Source organism: Microtus ochrogaster, chromosome 15 (assembly GCF_000317375.1).
Source record: "Microtus ochrogaster isolate Prairie Vole_2 chromosome 15, MicOch1.0, whole genome shotgun sequence".
In the NCBI taxonomy this organism is placed as follows: domain Eukaryota; kingdom Metazoa; phylum Chordata; class Mammalia; order Rodentia; family Cricetidae; genus Microtus; species Microtus ochrogaster.
In genome coordinates, this window is record NC_022017.1 from 1,688,055 (window position 1) to 1,711,289 (window position 23,235).

The 23,235-nt window shown below is 39.3% G+C and overlaps 1 protein-coding gene across 3 annotated transcripts in view; it reads left to right on the forward strand.

Moving 5' to 3' along the window:
• Atf7 (activating transcription factor 7) overlaps nucleotides 1-23,235 on the forward strand; it is a 113,610-nt gene that overhangs the window by 25,881 nt on the left and 64,494 nt on the right. The window lies entirely within an intron of this gene.

Below are 23,235 nucleotides of genomic sequence, written 5' to 3' on the forward strand. Positions count from 1 at the left end.
GCTCTTGTAGACCAGGCTGGCCTCGAACTCACAGAGATCCACCTGCCTCTGCCTCCCGAGTGCTGGGATTAAAGGCGTGCGCCACCACCGCCCGGCAAAGGAGGAACTGCGTTGGCCGGGAACCCCAGAGCTTTTTCTAATGCTACAAATGATGAAAAAAAGTGCATAAACGTTTCATTTGCCTTCATTATAGAATCTCAACTATATTTTGTTAGGAATATGTCATGTAACTGTCCAGTGACACATACTGGTGGTACATGAGACCACAGACTAGTTTCATTATGCCTGTAAATATTTTTTTAAATAAAGAGCTAAGTCCTAAACATTTCTAGGAATTGGAATTTGAGAGATAGCAGAGATGGTGATAGGGCAAGAAATAGAAAGAAGATTCCAGATTTCAATAAATGCTAAAGATTTCTGGTAAACACTTGAACCAAACCTTTGTATTCTGCAGTATTAAGTATCTTAGAGTGTATTTTCTTTCTTGTTAAAAAATTATATATGGCTGTGTTTCCATTTTTAAATAGCTTTATTAAAGTAGAAAATGTAAAATGACCCCTCCAGTTTTATGTGTGTGAATTTCATAATGCTGTTAGTTGTGACTCCTACAGGCGATACATAGTAGTACCCTGTACTATTTGAAAAATCTGAATTTTGGGTGAGTTTATTTTCCTAATATGTGACTTTTTTTTTCTTTTAAAGACAAGATCTCACTGCATAGCCATGGCTACCTCAGGACTCTCTGTGTAGACCAGGCTGGCCTCAAATTCACAAAGATCTACTTTAAAGATATATGCCACCATTCCTGGCCAGCCCATGTTACATGAGACCTTGCCTCACATGAGGGTGCACACTTTTAATAACAACACCCAGAAGCAGAGAAATAGTGATCTTTTCAGGATGGGGCCAAGATGGGTAAAATGGCAAAAGTACTTGCTGAACAAGCCTGATAACCTGAATTTTATATTGGATCACATAGTGGAAGGGTGAAAAGAGAGAGTAGACTCTGACTTCCACATGTGTGCTCTGGCATGTGTGCCCCAGCACTTACACGTGTGTGTGTGTGTGTGTGTGTGTATTACATAAAATTAAAGATTTATAAAGCTTTAAAATGCCTGGCATTATGACCATTCCTTTATTCCCAGCACTTGAGAGGCTAAGGCAGGCAGATCTCTGAGTTCGAGGCTAGCCTTGTTTACAAAGGGAGTTTCAAGACAGACTTACACAATGAAAATACTATCTCCAAAAGAGAGAGAGAGAGAGCGTTTTAAAATTTAGTACTAGAAAAGGGAAGTAGTATGGAGTTTTTTACTTTGGTTTCTCTGTGACCTTTCCCACATTTCTGAACTGTGTTTTGGGGTCTGTGATCCACAGTGAAGTCTTTAGATTTGGACAACTCTGCTCCCCTAGTGGAAAGTTAAATATAGAACTTGGAACTTGAGAATATCATCACCTTTTTTTTTTTCTTTTAAAGCCTGTCTTGGAACTCACTCTGTAGAACAGGCTGGCCTTGAACTCCCAGAAATCCACCTGCCTTTGTCCTGAGTGCTGGGACTAAAGGCCTGTGCCACCACTGCCCAGCTGACGTCATCATTCTCTTGGTAGGTTAGGAAGTTCCATCTTAAGAGTTTGGTGGATGTGACCCATCCTTTCCCCCCTTTGCAGATCAGAAACTGTTCATTTGGGTAAGGTTGTAGTTCTCCAGTTCTATTTAGTCCTTTCTTTAGATTTCTCCTGCCATGTGGTAACATATAGCTCTGGAGTAGGAATCGGCAGATACATGTGGTCACCTCATGCTATGTGAAATAGAGAAGATGTGGCAGAAGATGCAAATTCAGTAAAGCCAGTTACCATTTGGCATGCCACTGAACGTCCTTAAATCTTGAGAACAGCTTTGCTTGGGAACTACCCAGAGACCTTTAAGTTACTTGTAATCTACTTTTTATTGACTCAAAATATTTGTTCCAAACAAAAAAGGCTATGTAAATCCCAGGAAGAAACCGTGATAATCTTTGGACGGCATGATGTAGGACCTATCATTAGAGAAGTCTCAAAACAGTGGTAAAGAGAAAGGGTTGGCTCAGAAGTTAAGAGCACTGTTGATCTTGCAGAGGACCCAGGTTTGATTCTGAGTACCCATATGACAGCTCACAAACAATGTGTAACTCCAGTTGCAGGGGATCCAACACCCTCTTCTGACCTCCATGGGAACTGCATTCACACAGAGTGCCAGCATACATGCAGACGAAACATTCATACATATAAGATAAAAAACGGGGCTGGAGAGATGGCTCAGAGGTTAAGAGCATTGCCTGCTCTTCCAAAGGTCCTGAGTTCAATTCCCAGCAACCACATGGTGGCTCACAACCATCTGTAATGGGGTCTGGTGCCCTCTTCTGGCCTGCAGGCATACACACAGAATATTGTATACATAATAAATAAATAAATAAATAAATAAATAAATAAATAAATAAATAAATATTTTTAAAAAAAGAGAAAAAGAAAAAAAGATAAAAAACAAACAAAACCTCTTTTTTTTTTAATTGTGGGGTTGGAAATTTAGCTTGGTAAAGCTAAATGTGCATGAGTTTGTGCAAAACTCTGGGTTCAGTCTTCAGCTCAAGGGGGGAGAGAAACGATCAAAGAGAACTATTGGCATTCTACTTTGTTCTGTGCCTGTTTCTCGTGCAGACTCTACCATGTGCATCTTTAAACTCAGAAATCACTGTGCATTTAATATTAAAGGAAGGTGAAAGGAAAATTTACCTAAAATAGACTAGTAGATTATACCCTCCACTATATAATCAAAACCACCAGGCTTTCAATGGATACATAAACATGTTTTGGTTGCTAGGTTTTTAATGGCTGTTATTTTTGGATTGTGTTCATGATCTGCTTCCCAACAGTCTGATGTGACACAGCTGAATTCTAAATCCACTACATGTACTTTTAAAAAAGTGGCTACTTAAGATTGTGCTGTCTGCATTCCTGTGTAAAAAGACAGATGACACACTTTTCAGTCCCCTTATTCCTGTTGGCCTATTGAGACTGTTTCTCCTGAGGCCTCATCGCCCTCATGAAGAACTTGGGGAAAACTATATTCTTGCTAAAACCTCTCTGTGGAATGTGGTACAAGCAGTCGTTATAGAGCTGAACTACCTCCTGAGAATGAGTTAGTGTTGTTAGGACAACAGTCCCCCAGACACTACTAGACAGAGGCCCAGCTCAATGGAGTTGTGTGGGCTTTTGAAACAATTAGAAGATGGCATCTATTTAAGAGCCCTGTACGCTTAAATGTACCTGTAATCCCAGCCATCTGGTTAACTAACGTATTAGGATCACAAGTTCAAGGACAGCCTAAACAACTTTCTGAGAACCTGTCTCAAAAAATAAAAGCCCTGAGAAATAGCTCTGTGTCCCAGTGCTTGCCTAGAATTCTTGAGACCCTAGTATAGGGGCTGGAGAGATGGTTCAGGAGTTAAGAGTATGTACTTCTCTTATGGAGGACTTGAGTTGGATTCCCATCACCCACATGGTGGTTCACAAGCACTTGTAACTCCAAATCTGGAGGATCTGATATATTTATATATGCATGTAAATTAAATCTAAATCTTTTTGTTTGTTTGTTTGTTTCAAGGTTTCTCTGTGTAACCCTGGCTGTCTTGGAACTCACTCTATAGATCAGGCTGGCCTCAAACTCAGAGATCCGCCTGTCTCTGCCTCCTGAGTTCTGGGATTAAAGGTGTGCGCCATCATCACCTGGCTAAATCTTAAAAAATACAACAGAAAAATGAGACCCTGATTCAATCCCAACACTAAAAAAAGAAAAGAAAAGAAAACTTCTGTTTAAAAACACTGTAATTAGCCAGGTGATACTGGTACATGCCCCAGCACTCAGGAGGCAGCGGCAGACTGGTCTACAGTGTCCAGGACAGACACCCTGTCTTGAACAACCAAACAAACAAAAGCATTGTAATTATACAGTAGACTTGCCTTTTTGGCTTTTTTAAAATAATAGAGATTTAATTTGGTGCTGAATCTAGAAAATCTTGTAAGAAAAGAAAATTTTAAAGATAGGTCTTCATTGTATTGCCCAGGCTAATCTAAAACTCTTGGGCTCAAGTGATCCTCTTGCCTCAGACTCCCAAATAGCTGGGAGTCCATTTATACTATCATACCCTGCTGAGTCCTGTAAATTTTCAGTATTTTGGGGTCCAACTTTTACTTTGAAGTCTGTAATAAAGGCAATAGGATGAAAACAAGTGTACATACTATGTCATTATCATAAATCCTAAATTTAAGATGTTATTTCATGTGCAGATAAATAACTTTGGGTTACTTCTGCCCATTTTGGGATGTGTGTGTAGTGTGTGTGTGTGTTGTGTGTGTGTTGTGTGTGTGTGTGTGTTGTGTGTGTGTGTGTGTTGTGTGTGTGTTTATGTGTGCATATGTGCTTGTGGAGGCAAGAGATCAGCCTTGGGTGTCATTCATCAGGATCCATCATCCATCTTAGTATTTTTTATTGATAATTTCATAATACATGTAATGTGTTTTGATCAAATCTGTCCTTCATTTCCCTTTCCTCCTTTTCCCTCCTAACTTCAAGTGCTCTTCTTCCCCCCTTAAATCCACTGCATCTACTTACTACTCTATATTCTTGGGTGTAGGACTACCTACTAGAGAACGGGTAGTCTTTCAGGGCCGCATTCCTAAAAATACTGATTCTCTCCACCCTGATAGCCCTCAGTTGTTGATAACACCTCAGATAGGGGTAGAACTTGATGAGCGCTTCCCTATCCATGCTAGAACTTTAGGTGGCTTGATCCTGTGCAAATCTTGAGCATGCAGTTACAATCACTTTGAGTTTGTGTTCAACAGCCTGACACAGGATTTCTCACTGGGACCTGGAGTTTCCGATTAGGCTAGACTAGCTAGAGAACCCTGGAATCTGCACTTCTCTGGCTTCAGCTCTGGAATTACAAATGAGAACCATACCTGGCATTTCATGTAAGTGCCGGGGATCAAACTCAGATCCTCTTGCTCTTATTACCAAGAAATCAACAGATTCTGTGCTGCTGTCTCATCCTCTCAGAAACATATGCTGGTTTGCAGAACAAATTATGCAGATATAAATAGAATTACTGGATATAATCATCAAGTCTTCATCATATCTGTTCATTGTGTAGGCTGTTTCTAAAAACAGGACATTTCCTCTGAGGACAGTATTTAATTGTCAACCACTGAGGAAAATTTCTGTTGTAACTGTGCTTATCAGCCCTGTCCTTAAGAGAAATGATTGTCCTCTGTACACTGTGGCCCCAGGCATCTTACTTTCACGATCTTCTTTTTTCCTAGAGTACACAGACCTCCAGGGCCTCAGTTGTATAGAAAGTTTGAGATCAGCCTGGGTTAAATGAGACCTCATCTTGAAAAAAAAAATAACAGTAGCATCCCAGTTGTAGTGGGATTGAGGGCAGCTTCTTGTACCTCAGTATCTTGTCATGGTAGGAATGATGGTGTTGTAGCCCTGGCTTCACTTGGCATTTAACCAACCTCCAAAGCTCTATCCTTTGCCTCCATGAGCATTATCCCTTAAATCTCTATTGCTCTGTAATAGATGAGGCAACAAATAGCTCCTATAATTAAACGCTGGCATGTTACAAAGGTATATGTTTTATTGTCTATATAACACAAATCTACAGAGGTTATTTCTCTTATCTTAGCTTTCCCGTTAAAAGGGCCATACTGGTATGAGACTCTGGGTCTTTCATCCTATACTCCTTTAGCAAGTTTCCCTATTAACTGGTGTGAGCAAGAAGAAAAAGAAGAATGACTTGATGTTGATTACTCATGTTTTATATCAGGAGAGCACCATGAATTGAAAAATAACCAGGAAAGGAATGGATCAGGTAGGCAAATGCCTTTGTGGGGGTGTATGCTGTTTACATGCTATGACAGGTGAAGGCAATTTCAGGCAAACAAATAAGCTTTTCTTCCTTACCCCCTGCTAGGAGTTTTTTAAAAACTCAAATTTTCATTTAATAATTCATATTTCATTTAATAATTCATCTAGTTCCCATCTGGTAAGAGTGACTGCATGCTGTCAGCAGCTGAAAATATACTGCATTATGCACTATTCGGCCAAATGTTAACCTTATTTTTTTTTAATGTTGATTTTGCAATAACTTCCAGTCCACTTTGAGAATTCTGTGGTTTTATGTCAGTCAACTGTGGTAGAACTAGGGCACACACAGTTATATATATATATATATCCTAGTTCCAATATATATATTGGAATTAAGAGCAAGGAATCAGGTTTCTTAATGTCAGATCTAATCTCTTGACACTTGCCTTAAACACATGTGATTGGTTCATTTTAGCTCTTTGTTGTGATTTATTATGCTGTTATTAAAAGAATATATTCAAGTATCCTTGCTTTAGCCTGTTCCCTCCACCAAACAAACAAAAACCAAAAGATGCTAATGAATCTAATTGGAGCTATAGTCAGGAAATTGAAGTGAACTCTTGTTTTTCCTGCATACACCTGAATATTACAAAATGGGAGTGTTGAAGTTTTTCTCAGCGCATTCCTAGTAGAATAAAATAAAATAAAACCCTGTATCTTCCTATCTCGATAGTTCTTCCCAAGCCTAAGCTCCTCCCCACACTCACTTATTGTACTATTTATTTATTTATTACTTTATAAATAAACCGAGAAGTTTATAAAGTGCCTTCTGGATTTGGTAGTCTCTTCCACATATAGCTAGATTTTTGACTGGTAGTATACTGTCTCTGTATAGAACTCATCATTCTTTAATCAAATAATCTTCCACCTTTTCATATTAAAATAAAAAGCTGCTGTTCTCTCTTCCTGGTTAGTGCATTTCTTTGATGCTCAGCAGTCATATCCTTGTTAGGGCTTCTCTGTATGTGGATTCATAACACATCTGTGTGTACATCAACTGTGCTGTATAAATAATAATAAGTAATCACCAGATGGCCTGAAACTGCTCCTCTGGACCCGCTGGGTCTCTTGAAGCTGTTAGTAAAGTCTTCTGGCATTTTGCTGGCGAAAACTTGTCATAGATTTATTTCTAAAAAAATTCAAACTCACAACTGGGTGTTTAGGGCTAGATATTGCTGTGTGTGTTGTAAATATTTAACAGGCTTTGTATAATGACAAGGAAAAATGCCATTACTAACCGCACACTGTGACTCTGGAGCTCTTCTTCCCTCCCAGCCATTTAGAGAGGAAAGGAAACGTCGATAAACCACGCATTATGAACAGATACAAGAGGTGCTGTCTGAAAGAAAGAACATGTCAGCATTCTGCTCACAGGATTGTCATCCGACTTCAATAACACACTATGTTGTTTTGTTTTGCTTTGTTTTTAACTTTCTAATGCTTTGAGAGCATTAGAACTTCAGGAGGAGTTTGGTCAGATCCTGTTTTTGATCCTAACTGAGGTTTCATCAGCAAATGACAAACCATTCTGAAAGAGATTCAGCTCAGCTTCAGGCCTTAAACTGAAAACACGCATTGTTTTGCTAATAGTATTTATAAAACAAAACATCTTTATTTTGGTCCTCTTTCTGTTGATTTTTATGGAAAGGTTTTGTATTTCGTTAGGGGAATCTCATCCTGCTTTTCTGCGTAGTGTTTCATTATTACTGATCCCTTGTCTTCTGTGCCTGTTAGAAAATAGTTGTTCAGCACAGTAGTGCACATTTACAAACAAAAAATAGACTTCAACTTTACTACATTAATGGTTCCCTTTTTCTGTGTTTGTATATTATAGTCAAAATATTTTTAATCAAAACTTGACTATCTTCCCTTTCAAGCCTCCCGTACTTTTCTCTTCTGATAGTTGGCTGTAGTTGGCTCTGTTTAACCACAGAGGTGTACTCTCCTTTACATTGTAGCACGTGCTGTTATTTTCTAGTTAGGGTGTTTGAGAGAAACCTTTTTCTTTTTTCTTTAATTCTCATCCTGAAGAGATGATAGAAATTGTGAGGGAAAATGTTAATGCTGTATTCTAGTGAGATTTTGCTTTTCTCAAACAAATTTTTTTTTTAAGGATAAGATTTTTAAGAAGGGAATTATCATGAAGAAAAAAATTGAGAACATTATGTTTTGACTTTCAATTCCTTTGTACAACAAAATTTGCTATCTAAGATTATGATTGGATAAGAATCTGGATTGCTTGTGGTGGTTGTATGAAGTACAGAGAGATGAAAATGAGTTTTGTGAAATTCGCTCCCTCGCTGTCTGGCATCTCCATGTGCATTGTGTGGCTGTTGACTCTGCCGGCAGATTGAGTGCTGAACCAACTTCTGTTCTAAATGCTCAAATTGCCAGCCATCATTCCAGCTTTTAAATCTTGTTCACATCCATGATGCCAGATTTTCAGCAAGCATAGCTGTCTTTAGTTCCCAGACAGAATTTATAATTTCGTGGATTAGAGGGAAGGAGTTTTGCCTTTTTGCCTTTGAAAACTCTGCAGAATAAATCTAGCCTTGCTTTGTCCTTTGAGTTATTGTTGAAAGCTGAGTGCTCCATTCAGCGTTCAGCAGACTGACGGTCAGAATTGCCGCTCTGCTTATGAAAGACGTGATGTCTTGAAGAGTCATTTATACTGTTCTAGAAAAAAATTGTACTATGGCAAAAAGGAACTGCTCCTTATCCTCTCAAGGGCCAGATCTTTTGATACTAAGCAATTATCCCTTGATTTTCCTGAAAAATAGCTCAATCTGCCATAGAGATTGGCACCAGCACATTACAATGACAAGCTGATTTCTTAGCCACATGGAGCGGCAGCAGGACGACACCAGAGGCTTAATGGTGGTGATTTTTCTGCTGAGAATCCCAGTCTTCCTTGTAAGCCTCTTGGCTTTTTCGTTTTCTTTTTCTTCCTTGGAGAGAAATGAATTTTCGATGTTCCCCATTAATCACTGTAAGATGTCTTTGTGAGAGGCGCTCCTCTCGCACTCCTTCTTCCTTTACGCTTCGTTCCTTCTCTTTGATTGCTGTCCTTTCTGGGTTGAGAACCAGCTATAGTTTTTCTTTTTTGCATCCTCTTGTCTTGGTTCTTATTAGCCCTATACTGGGTGGACATTATTACCAGTATTTTCTCTTTTTTAAATTAATAGATTTTATTTTTTAGGGCATTTTTCTACATGTGCAGAAATATTGTGTTCACAGAATTTCCATATGTCTTTTTCCTTTACTCCACAGTTTCTCGTTAGCATCTTAAATTAATATGTGACATTTGTGATAACTGATTAGAAAATATTTATATATTGTTACTAACTAAAGTTCATGGATTTCATTACAGTTCTTTCTTTGTGTGTACCTTCTGTGGATTTTGACAGATGTATAAGGATATTTCTCTTCCATTATAATATCATACCAAATAGTTCCACTGCCCTAAAAAAAAAAATCCCTTGTGTTCCATGAATTCACCCCCTACTCCCCTTCCATCCCTTTTTTACCATTCTCCCCCTTCCTCCTCCTTTAGCCCTCATAACCAGTCATTTTTTATTTCTTTGCCTGCATGTGTATGTGTCTGGATGCACTGAGTTAGATTCCCAGAATCCATGTAAAATGGCTGGTATGATAGTATGCACTTGTAATCTAATCCCAATGTTAGGGAAGTGGATTCAGACAGATTTGTAGTCTTACTAGCCAGCCAGTGTACCCTGGTTGGAATAAAAGACATCAAATCTAAGGAGTGATACCCAAGGTTGTCCATTGGCCTCCACATGCTCATCATGTAAACACATGGGGAAGGAAGTGGTGGCTTATAATGTGGAACCAGCCTTGCCCACATACCGAGTTCCAAGACATCCATGACTATATAATGCGACCTTATTTCAAAAAAAGGGGGGGGGGGTCTTAATAACTAGAAATAAAGACAGAACTAGAAAACTAGAATCTAAAAGTCATGGCTTCACCATCCTTTGTCAGTAGGACAAATAAATATTGTAGTGTCACCTTTGTGAACACGAGGTCTAGTTACTTCCTTATTCATCTTCTCTTCTTTTTTACCTTGATTTTTAAACCTGTATGTTGTATTTTTTTTTTTTTACTCTTTTGGGGGCCACCACCCAGCTCCCAAATAAATCACACATGGAGACTTATTCTTACTTGTGAATGCCCAGCCTTAGAGTGGCTTTTTTCTTGCCAACTTTTCTTAAATTAACCTGTCTGCCTTTTGCCTCTGGGCTTTTATCGTTCTCTTACTCCGTGGCTGACTGGGTGGTTGGGTGGCTGGCCCCTGACGTCCTCCTTCTGTTTATACATTCTGTCTTCCAGCCCCTCCTATCCTTGCTCCTGCCTTGCTATTGGCTGTTCAGCTCTTTATTAGGATCATCAGGGGTTTTAGACAGGCACAGTAACACAGCTTCACAGAGTTAAACAAATGCAGTATAAACAAAAGTCACACACCTGAAAATAATATTTCTCTACGCCTGTATGCTCCCAAAAGGCAAAAGAAAGTGTCTGATTACTTCCTTTTGTGTAGTACTATGTAATGGTGGAGTTTTTGATTCTGAAGACTGCCAAGCTGATAATGATTATAAGTACTTAACAGGCCAGGCAGTGGTGGTGCATGCTTTAATCCCTGCACTCAGGAGGCAGAAGCAGGTGGATCGCTATGAGTTTGAGGCCAGCCTGGTCTACATAGCGAGTTCCAGGATGGGTCGAAAGCTACACAGAGAAAACAAACAAACAAAAAAGTATTTAGCAATGCACTGAGATGTATTTTATGTCTATTGATCATTATTAATATGATTTTCATTGATGTTTTTGGCATTGGATTATGTGAAGTATCTTACCTATTGAATAACAGGCAGCTTCTCTTCTCACATAGCACATCTTCCTCTTCTTTGACATCATAGCATCTCTGTAGGTCTGAGTTTTTTATCCTGCATTACAAACTGTGATACATAAATGCACTTGTCATTGTTACTGAAAATAAATGACTAGGTAGATACATGAAAATATTTATATGGAATAATTTGTGACAAAATGTATAGAAGTAGAAATAACAGGAATCTCATGGTTAATAGTTATCATGAAGATTTTCTGCATTTTTTTGTTTGAATGTCCTTAGCTTCCCTTGGAAATTCTCTTAATATACATTTATTTTACTCTAATAGTTATTCAACTTATAAATGTGGATTATGTTAAGTTATCTCTGCATGTAATAGTAGGAAATATCTGACTGGAGTGTGCAATACTATGTATGCATCATTTGACAGAGTCACAACATATCAAAACTGTCACTCTGGGTGATCAGGCTGCCATTTTGTTTATTTTAGTTGTTGCTTCTCATAGACCTGTTAGTTAAATGCGAGTGCATTTGTCTGTTTATCTTTATGTGTGTAAGGGTTAGGGGCATGTTGCTAGGAGTATACTGGTGATACATACCTGTAATCCTGGTGCTGGAGGCTGAGGCAGGGGAATTGTGAGTTCAAGATCAGCCTGGACTGCATAGCAAGATTTTGCCTCAAAAACAAAATTGTTTTTGTAGTTGAATCAGTAGAATACTCATCTGACATCCATGAAGCCCTTGTGTGATCCTCAGCATTGCAGTGCTTCATAAAACAGGCATGATGGCACACTCTTAGTTTTTAGATGGGGTTTCTCTGTGTACCTGGAACTACTCACTTTGTAGACCAGGCTGTCCTCAAAACTCACTGAGATTCACTTGCCTTTGCCTCCTGAGGCATGCACCACCACTGCTCTGTGATGGCTCACTCTTAAGGTCTCAACACTCAAGAGGTAGAGGCAGAAGGACAGAAGCTCACAGTCATCCTCAGGAATTTAAGGTCAGCCTCGGCTGCATGAGACCCTGTCTTTAAAAAAGAAGAAAAAAGCTAAATACAAAGAAAAGATAATCAGAGAAACAACTTAAAAACAAACCTACAAACTTGTCCCCTAAGAAGTTATCAGGTGACAGTACCCATTAATAGGATATTTGAAGGCTTCTTAGAAAGATTATTTATGAGCCAGGTGGTGGTGGTGCATGCCTTTAATCCCAGCACTCAGAAGGCAGAGGCAGGAGGATCTCAGTAAGTTCGAGGCCAGCCTGGTCTACAGAACTAGTTCCAGGGCAAGCAAGCAAGCAAGCAAGCAAATTGTTTATGTATTTATTGATGTATGTGTTTGCTCTGTTTATATAAGCATAGGTGAACTTCATGGAACCAGTTGTCCTATTTTTCCAACTTTTGGGTTCTGAAGACTTAGTCAGACTTGTGTAGCAAGCACTTTACCTTCTGAGCCATCTGGCTGACCAGAACACTACAATTTACTTTGTTTGTTTAAATTTTTAACATTTTTTTATTTTGTGTATATGTGTAAGTGTGTGTATAAACCACAGTGCACATGCAGGTCAGAGAAAATAATTCGTAGGAGTTGGTTCTCTCCTTCTACCCTGTGGGGCCTGTGGATTGAACTCAGATTGTAGAGTTTGTCAGCAAGTGCCCTTAACCAGTAAACCATCTTATTTGCTCCTGAAGGCTGTACCTTAAAGATTTATTTTTATTTTTATATATAGATGTTTTGCCTGCTTGTAGGTTTGTGTACCATATGCTCCAGGAGGCCAGAGAGGGCTGTGTATCCCCTGGAGAAGTTATAGAAAGCTGAACTGAGCTCTCTCTCCAATCCCAAAGGCTCCATTTTAATGTTAAGCCATGGTTACTTTTCTGTGTCTTTGCTCTTAAACTCAATTCCCCAACCCCCCTAAAAAAAAAAAAAAGAGTCTCTCATTTATATAGTTAATGAGCCTCATGAAAAGAAGTGTCTTAAGATCTTGGTTGTGGTATATACTCGTAGTTGATAATCTAATCCAGTGAGATCATTTTTTTGCACAGTGGTAATGGGTATATGTTAATCTTTTCACTGTATATGTTCATAACTTTAGACCTTTGCCATTTTACAGTTTCTTGTGTGTTTCTTACAATTAAGGGAGACACTATAGTTCCCTTAAGCTGTTTTGAAAAAGGAAGATGAAAGTAGTTACTTAGCATTTTCCTGGGCTCTAGATGTTTAATTATGTTTTATAAAAGACCACATTAGATTCAACAGTTCAGTTCTTACCTCTTCAGTCTTTCTTTTAAGTTTATCTAGGTAGTTACAGTAATACAAGGGAGGCTTTATTTCAGCATTCTTTCCCTTCATATGAATTTGAAATTACAGGTAAAGAGGGTCTTATGGAGGCACTGCTCAGAAGAAAGGACTGTGTACATACATATCCAGCAGCTCTTGGCAGAGCAGTGGTTAAAGGCTTGAGCACACTGGATCTTGTTGACTATTCTTGTAGTCCTCAGGGACACATTTTGCTCTTCTGTAGACAATAATCAGGCTTGTCAGAGTTGAATGGCTTTTTGTTTTTTCTTTTATCTAATAAAATGCAGTGGGCTAAGCCTTTCTTGGAAGCCATTTCTTCCCACCACATAAACAGAAGGTCGTGAATACTACTGTCTCTGAAACAAAGAAACAACAGCACTAGAAAAATCAGTGGCTACAGTATGATTTGATATGGAGCTGTGTCAAGGGGAAAAAAAAAAACAATTCTTTCTTAGAAGCTAGTTTTCTTCTCTGCTTTACTTAGGTTTTTTTGTTTGTTTGTTTGAGCCAGGTTCTTGCTATGTAGCACTGACTGACCTGCAATTCACTGTGTAACTCAGATATTGAATTACCTATCTTCCTTCCTCTCTCCCTCCCTCCCTTCCTATAGTCATCGTCCTTGTTCTTGAGATAGGGTTTCCTATAGCCCAGGTAGCGCAGGCTAACTTAGATTCACAATGAGACTTTGGCCTCAGTCCTTCAAGTGCTGGGATTGTAGGTGGGTACTACTACACATGGCAAGAGCTATTGTTATTATTATTGCTATTATGTGTGTATTGTGTGATATAAGTGTGGTGCATACATGCCTTTGCATGCTGACAGATGTCGGAGGATAGTTTGGGGGGTCAATTCTCATTTTCTGCCTTGTTGAGGCAGGGTATATATTTCTGATTATTTCTGCTGCTGTACTGCATATTCTAGGCTAGCTGGCACTGAACTTCTTGGTGATTCTTCTGTCTCTGCCTCCCATCTTGTGGTAAGGATGCTGGGTTACAGATATGCACTATTACAGTCAGCTTTTACATGGTTCTAAACTCAGGTCATCAGGCTTATTAGATAGCAATCTTTTTTACCTGTTGAGCCATCTCTCCAGCCCTGTTTGTTTATTCTTGAAACAAGGTCTCATATAACCTAGTCTGGCTTGAACCTGCCCCAGCTTTCAAATTATTGTACTGTAGTAGGCCTGTGCCATTTTGTCTAGCCTAGCTTAATTTTCACTCGTTTCTGAGTACTCTATGAGAAAGAGTATACAATTTATTCGCCTCCATTTACTTGGGGTTTTGATAGTGCTAGGGGTCAAATCCAAGGCCTTGGGTATGTGTGACCAAACACTCTACCACTGAACTGTTATCTCCAATCCTGTTTGATTTTTATTTTGAGACAGAATCTCACTAAATGCCCTGGGCTGGCTTTGAACTAGATATGTAACCCAGGTAGACCCTGAATTTGTTCCTCCTCCCTCAATTTTTGGAAAAATTGGGATTCAAGTTTTTTTCTGTATTTATATTAACTTGAATTAGGTTTTTTGTTTTGTGTGTTTGTGTGTACATGGGGTTTTTTTTCTTATTTATTTATTTGGGCACTTTGAGACAGGGTCTCCTGTAGCCCAGGCTGACTTTGAACTTCTGATTCTCCTACCTCTATTTAGGATTATAGGTGTTCTAGCCAGGCGTTTGTTGCATGCCCTTAATCCCCTGCACTGGAAGGTGGAGGTAGGCTGATCTCTGAGTTCAAAGCCTGTCTGGTCTACAGAGTGAGTTCCAGGACAGCCAGGGCTACAGGGAAACCCTGTCTCAGAACATTAGAGGTGTGAGTAATCTGTGCTCTATCTGTGCTCTTCTAGAAACTGAACACAGGGCTTCCTGCATGCTGAGCAAACACTGGGACCAATTGAGCTAAATCTTCAGCCCTATTAATAAAAAATTTAAAGACAATTTTAGATTCATACAAAATTCAGTAGGAAATAGAGTCCTCATATACCCTATCGGCAAAATGTGTAACTTTCCTCACTGTTAGCACACTGAAGCACTGTTACATCTGGTACATTTGATTAACCTTCACTGACTTTTCAGTAGAGTTCACTCTTGATATTGCACATCCTATAGGTTTTAACAAATGTATAATGACTTGTTTATGTCATTGTCATATCGCATGTAATAGTTTTCATTTCACTGTTTTAAAAATCCTCTATGCTGTGCTTGTTCATCCCTCCTTCTGCTAACTTCCACTGTTCTTTATTATCTTCAGGATTTTATCTTGTCCAGAACATCATATACTTGGAGTCAGATTAGTTTCTTTTACTTACCAATCAATATATGTTTGTTTCTTCTATAGCAACTCTTGCCTTGGGCAGCTCCTTTCTTGGTAGTACTGAGTAGTGCCCCAGTTTGGGGGTCACCGCTCATTTATCCATTCACTTAATAAAGTGACGTCATGGTTGCTTCCAGGTTTTTGTAATTATCATTTCTAACATGTGCAGGCATGTATTTTTAATTCATTTAGGTAAATACTAAAGAGCGCAATCACGTGATCATTTGGAAAGTGTATGTTTAGATTTCTGAAAAATAGCCAAACTGGAGCCTTCGAGAAGACTAAGCATGTAAAGGTGCTTTATTCCAAGCCTAACAATCTGAGTTCCATGTGGTAGGAGAGAAAATGCATGCCCTAAAGTTGTCCACTAACCTCCACATGCCATAGCATGCTTGTGGCTACACACACACACACACACACACACACACACACACACCCGCAATACACTCACATACACACACAAAAAAAGCTGCCAAACTGTCCTCAGAGTACCATATTGCAATCCCACCCTGCAAAAGGTGAGAGTTTCCGATGCTCAACTTTGTCAGTATTTGTTGTTGTCAAGAGTTTTAGACTTTTAGCCCATCCAAGATGTGTTTATTAGTATTTTATTATGACTTTTAACTTTCTTTTTTTAATGATTTGCTCATTTTTATTTATGTGCATTGGCAATTTTACTGCGTGTATGTCTGTGTGAAGATGTCAGATCCCCTGGAACTGGAGTTATACTGAACTGTTCTGGGGTACTGGGAATTGAACCCAAGTCCTCTGGAAGAGCCCAGTACCCTTTTTTTTTTAATATTTTTTTTTATTGAAAGAAAAAAAAAGAAATTCCTGCCTCCTCCCAGCCTCCCATTTCCCTCCCCCTCCTTCCACTCTTCTCCTCCTCCCCCCACTCCTCTCCCCCTCCCTCTCCAGTCCAAAGAGCAGTCAGGGTTCCCGCCCCGTGGAAAGTCCAAGGTCCTCCCCCCTCCATCCAGGTCTAGGAAGGTGAACATCCATACTGGCTAGGCTCCCACAAGGCCAGAACATGAAGTAGGATCAAAACCCAGTGTCATTGTCTTTGGCTTCTCATCAGCCCTCATTGTCCGCCATGTTCAAAGAGTCCGGTTTTATCCCATGCTTTTTTAGTCACAGTCCAGCTGGCCTTGGTGAGCTCCCAATAGATCAGCCCCACTGTCTCTGTGGGTGGGTGCACCCCTCGTGGTCCTGACTTCCTTGCTCATGTTCTCCCTCCTTCTGCTCTTCATTGAGACCTTGGGAGCTCAGTCCGATGCTCCAGTGTGGGTCTCTGTCTCTATCTCCATCCATCGCCAGATGAAGGTTCTATGGTGATATGCAAGATATTCATCAGTAACCACTGAACCATCTCTGCAGCCCGTTTTTAGCTTTCAGTTCACTGATAGTATATAATGTTGGACATCTTTTTTCTTCCCCGTCCCCTACTTTTTTCCTTCCTTCCTTCCTTTTGTTGCTGTTTTTGAGACAAAGTCTCATTATATATTCCTGGCTAGCCTGAAACTCAGTATGTAGACCAGGCTGACCTTGAACTCACAGATCTATCTACCTCTATCTCCAAAATGCTGGGTTTAAAGGCATGTGTTATATATCCTTATTCTAGTTTTTTTTTTAAGATTTACTTTTAAGTGTATGTATGTGTGTGTGTGCGTGCGTGCGTGTGTGTGTTCAGGTGCGTGCAGAGACCAGAGGTGTGTGATCTCCTGAAATTGAAGTTACAGGCAGTTGTGAGCCCCCAACACGGGTGCTAGGAACTGAACTCAGGGTCCCTACAAGAGCTCCCTGAACCATCTCTCTATCCCATTACAGTTTTTGAGATAATTACCTCCAAAGTGCTGGGAATATAGATATTAGACGTCTTTTTATATGCTTATTTTCTTTAGATAGCTACCTGATCAGGTCATTCTAAACTTCAGGCTCAGTTCACCTACAGTCACTAAATGACTTGCTGGGATTTTGAATGACTGTTGAACCTGTGGATCGAGGTAGGCAGGACTAGTGTAACCGTATTGAGTCTTCCTGTGAGCAGACTATCTCTCTGTTCATTTATTTTTTTAATGTACTTCATTAGTTTTATAGTTTTCTTTGTATAGATATTGTTCTATTTTGTGAGATTTATTCCTGAGCTTATTGTGTATTTAGTGTGTATGTGTGAGCATATGTGTAGAGGCCAGAGGACAGCCTTTGATGTCATTCCTCAGTTGCTGTCTACTTTTCTCAAACTTCATAGAAAAGCTTCAAGTTGCTTAATATTCTGTATGGTGTTAATTATAGGGTGGGATAGATTTTTTTTTAATTTACTTACATTTTTGTTTTGAGAAAGGATCTTATTATATTACTCTTGTTCTTGAACTATGTAGCTCAGGCTAGTATTGAGCTTGCGATCCTCCTGTCTCAACCTCCTATATATAGGAATTACAGGCATGCATCATTATGTCTAGCTAAATAGATTTTTTAAAAATTAAGGAAGTTCCATTTTTTGTTTAGTTTGTATCTGTGTGTGTGTTCACGTGTGTTAATCATGTGCATATGTGCCAGATAGAAAGCTTAGAGCTAAGCATATGCTAAGCATACACTCTACATCAAACCTGCATCCTTAGCCATAGTGTACTAAGAATGCTTTTTATTGTTAAAAGGCATTGATCAAATACTTTTTCTGCATTTGTTGATATGATATGAATTTTCTTCCTTAAATTATTAGTATGCTAGATTATATTGATTTTTCCAGTGTTGAGTCAGTCTTGTATATTTGGGATAAATTCCATTTAGTCATATGCATGATTTTATATGAGTTACCGAATTCAACTTACTAATAATTTTATAGCCTCTTGAATTTTTGTTCATGAGGGGTATTGGTCTGTAGTTTTTTGCAATGCTTTTGTCTAATTTGGGTGTTAGGACAATTCTGTGCCATGGAATGAGTTGTAAAAAAAACTATTTTGATTTCTTCCTTCAGCATTTAGTGAGTTTACCTGTGCGCCCTCTGTGCCTATTACTTTCTGCTTTGAAAAATCAACTGTTTAATGTCATGTTTCCATTTTTTCTTGTGAGTTTTATCAGATTGTATCTCTCAATAAATTAATTGGTCTGTTTTATTTAGATGATCAAATTTTTGAATATACTTATACTGTTTCTTTATTATCCTTTGCGTATATATGTGTGCATATGTGGTATATCTGTGTGTTTACATATGTGCATGTGAATGCATAGAAGCCAGAGGTTGACATCAGGTTTCTTTCTCTGTTGTACTTCACCTTATTTTTGAGTTATACTTGAGACTTTATTCCTCCCTTTCTCTCTCCTCAAACATATTTATTAAGGAAAGATAAGAAAAAACTTATTTTACAAAATAAAAAAGATACAAACAAATGCACACCTCAAGAAATCACTGGAAAAGTTAGAAAGTATTTTCAGTATAGAGAGTGGGAAGGGCTCTATGGAAGCAATAATACCTGAGACTGTATCTCACCCAATTTGGATCTCACTAATTTGGCTAGACTTACTGGCCTGCAGGTTCCAGTGGTCTTCTACCTGTAACTGCCTCCCAAGCTTTGAGATTACAGGCAGGTGCTGCCACACCCGGTTATTTCATGGGTGCTGGGAATTCAAAGTCAAGTCGTCACCCTTGCATGGTGAGCACTTTGTCAGCTGAACTCAAGCTGTAACTCAGAAATAAACTTGGACAATCAAGCTTGGTGGCAAAGCACCTCTTTACTACTGAGCTGCCTCACTGGCCTTGAAAATACTTTCTAATTTTTCCAGTGATTTCTTGAGGTGTGCATTTGTTTGTATCTTTTTTATTTTGTAAGTTAGAATACAAAGTAATGTTTCCTTATTTAATTTTCATATGTAATTTTTCTTTGTTGATTCTCCTCCCTACCTCTTTCCCCCATTCCATTCCCTTCTCTTATAGCTTTTTTTGTAGTTCTGCTTTAATGTTCTGTTGCCTTCCTCCTTTTCCTCAAAAACTTTCTTCTGTTTTCTGGTCCCTTTCCTAGTTTCATGACATGTACCCACACTCGTATATACATATAATATATAAATTAAAAGTTAGGATATATATATATGAGAGAGAGAGAACATACAGTATTTATCTTCTCAAGTCTAGGTTACCTCAATATATTAGTTGCTGTGTTGATGTTGTGGCAAATTCCTTAACGAAAGCAATTTAATGAAGGAAGAATTTATTTCGGATTACAGTTCTAGAGTCTATGATAGCAGGAGTGAGTCATGGAGACAGGTGCTTGGTCACATTGTGTCACAGTCTGGAAGCAGAGCTGATCAATACTGTTGCTCAGCTGACCTTCTCTTTTTGTTTCAGTCCAGGATCTCAGCCCATGAACTGTACCAACCATATTTACAGTGGATTGTTCACTTCAATTAACCTAATCTAGATAATCCCCTACAAGCATGGCTTGAGTTTTTTTACCCCCATGGTGATTGTAAGCCTCATCAAATTGACAATATCAACCATCATACTCACTCAATAAAATAATTTCCAGACATGTCCACCTTCATGCACATTTCATTTGTCTTCACGACAGTGGAGTCCCATTGTGTATAGGTACAGTATTTTCATTATCCATTCATTGGTGGATGGCCAACTAGGCTGACCACTGATCCCATTTCCTTGCTATTTTATTCAGAGCAGCAGTAAACAAGGGTTTTCACTGGGACTGGAGAGATGACTCAGTGGTAAACAGCATTGGCTGTTCTTCCGGAAGACCCAAGTTGGTATCTCACAGTCATCTGTAGCTCAGGTCCCGAGGGATCCAATATCTTCTGGCCTCCACAGCTCCAAGCATACATATGATGCACATATATTCATGTAAGCAAAACACCAATACACATAAAATATAAAATAATGCATTAAAAGTTATGCAGATATCTTTGTGGTAGGACCTACACTCCTTAGAGAGTATGCCCAGGAGTGGTATAGCAAGGTTATACATTAGAGCATTATTGCTATGGTGGTTCGTTTTAAATGTCAACTTGACACAGTTAGAATCACTTGGGCAGGCAGTCCCAGCTGGCCTATGGGCATGTCTGTGGGTTTTGTCTCGATTGCCTTTATCATGCAAAACCCAGCCTGGGAGCATACAGCACCACCGTTCCTAGGTTCTGGGCCCTTAACTGTGTAAGAGTAGAGAGACTTAGCTGAGCACTGAGCCTGCATGCACCTGTTTTTCTCTGCTTTTTGAGTTTGGATGGGATGTGACTATGTGGTTCAGTCCTTAGCTACTGTGATTTCCCACAGTGAGGTGATATAACCTAGAACTGTAAGCAAAAATAATCCCTTTCTTCCCTAAATTAATTTTGTCAGGATATTTTATTATGGGAACAAACATGAAAGTAGGATACCTCCATACTGATCTTGATAGTGCCTGGATCAGTTTACACTCCCTCAGCAGTGAAGAAGGCTCTTCCTTTCCCACACTGGTAATTTCTCTTAAGTATTCTTTTCCCCTTTCTTTTTTTTTTAACTTTATTTTTTATGTGCATTGGTGTGAAGGTGTCAGATCCCCTGCAACTGGATCTTCAGACAGTTGTGAGCTGCCATGAGGGTGCTGGGAATTGAACCTGGGTCCTCTGGAAGAGCAATCAGTGCTCTTAACCACTGAGCCATCTCTCCAGCACCCATCTTTTCCCCTTTCAATTTATAGCCCAGAGATTTTTAAATTGAGCTTTATACTGACCTCAAATTTGCTACAGAACGGAGGCTGACCTTGAACTTCTGTTCCTCCTCCTACTTCCCAAGTGCTGGTAACGTAGGCCTAAACCACTACAAATAGCTAAGCATTTCTTTGTGACTCTTAGAATGCTCATTTCTCTTTTTAATTATTAATTTTGTCTGTTTTGTTTAAGATCTTGGAAAGTTGTTTTGTTTTTTTAATAGTGTGTGTATGTCATCTGTGGATGTGGGCACTCGTGTCATAGCATGTGTGGAGGTCAGAGAACAGTTTTCAACAGTTACTTCTTGCAGTGGTGGCACATGCCTTAAATCCCAGCACTCGGGAGGCAGAGGCAGACAGTTCGAGGCCCGCCTGGTCTACAGAGCAAGTGCCAGGACAGTCTCCAAAAGCTACAGAGAAACCCTGTCTCAAAAACCAAAATAGCCGGGCGGTGGTGGCGCACGTCTTTAATCCCAGCACTCGGGAGGCAGAGGCAAGCAGATCTCTGTGAGTTCGAGACCAGCCTGGTCTACAATAGCTAGTTCCAGGACAGGAACCAAATAGCTATGGAGAAACCTTGTCTCGAAAATCATAAATAAATAAATAAATAAATAAATAAATAAATAGTAAGTTCTCAGCTAGAGAGATGACCCAGTGGTTAAGAATGCACTGAGTGCTCTTCCAGAGACCCAGGTTCAATTCCCAACACCTACATGGCAGCTCACAACTGTCTGTAACTCTAAAATTTGACACCCTCATACAGGCATACATCAGGCAAAACATCAATGCAACTGCTTTCTGAGAATTGAACTTAGGCTTATGAGGCTTAGACAGCAATGCTTTGTCCGCCTGAACTGTCTTTTGGGCTCTAATCATAGTTTTAAAGTGTTTTGTTTGTTTTGTTTTTGCCTTTTAGTATGCTTTGTGATTTTATGGAAGGGTAGACATAGGCTTACAGGGTGGTTTAGTGGTTAAAGGCACTCATCACCAAGCCTAATAACCAGAGTTTGATATCCAGGATCGCATAATAGAAGAGAACTCCACAAGCTGGTCTCAGACCTCCTCATGAAGGCTATATGTGTGCGCATACACACACCCACACGCAAATACAGCCCAAGTAAATAATTTCTTTAAATAATTTATTTTTATTTTATGTGCATTGATGTTTTTGTGTGCACGTATGTCTGTGTGAGGGTGTCAGATCTTAGAATTATAGACAGCTGTTAGCTGCCATGTGGATGGTGAGAACTGAACCCAGGTCTTCAGGAAGAACAGTCAGTACTCTTAACCACTGAGCCATCTCTCCAGTCATAAGTAAATACTTTTTTTTTTTGGATTTTTTTTTCAAGACAGGGTTTCTCCATAGCTTTTTGGTTACTGTCCTGGAACTAGCTCTTGTAGACCAGGCTGGCCTCGAATTCACAGAGATCCGCCTGCCTCTGCCTCCCGAGTGCTGGGATTAAAGGTGTGCGCCACAACCCCACCACCAAAGAAAATAAGGGCAAAACCAAAAAAAAGAGACATAATGAAACAAAGAAACGACCGGAAACCAAAGAAAACTGTAAAAAAAAAAAAAAGAATACCGACAGACAGCAACAAGATCATCACAAACCCAACAACAAACAAACCTAGAACCACAAGATAAAAAAGACCAAGAAACTAGACTTTAAAATGCTAACCAAACCAAACAAAAAAGGAGGCACTAAAAAGAACAGAAAATGAGCAACACAAGAAGCCCAAAAGACCGAAAAACAAAGAAGGACAAGTTCAACCCACTCACTGAGAAGGAAAAGCAAAACAAAAAAAACAGAAAACAACAAATTACACCTAACAGAAACACGAAAAACAAAAACACAAATGAAAGAAATAAATGGAAAGGAAAGAGAAAAAGCAGGACACGCAGACATGGCTCAGCCAAAGACAAAACTGGCCAACCACGCAGCAAATCCAAACATGATTAAAAACACCCCCGGCACAACGAACAACCACCCAAAACACTACTAAAAAAAAATCGCACTGCCGAATAAACACACAAAGACACCAGACATCTACGCTGAGATCATAAATACATCAAGGAAAAAAACCACTAAAGACAAAAGGAGA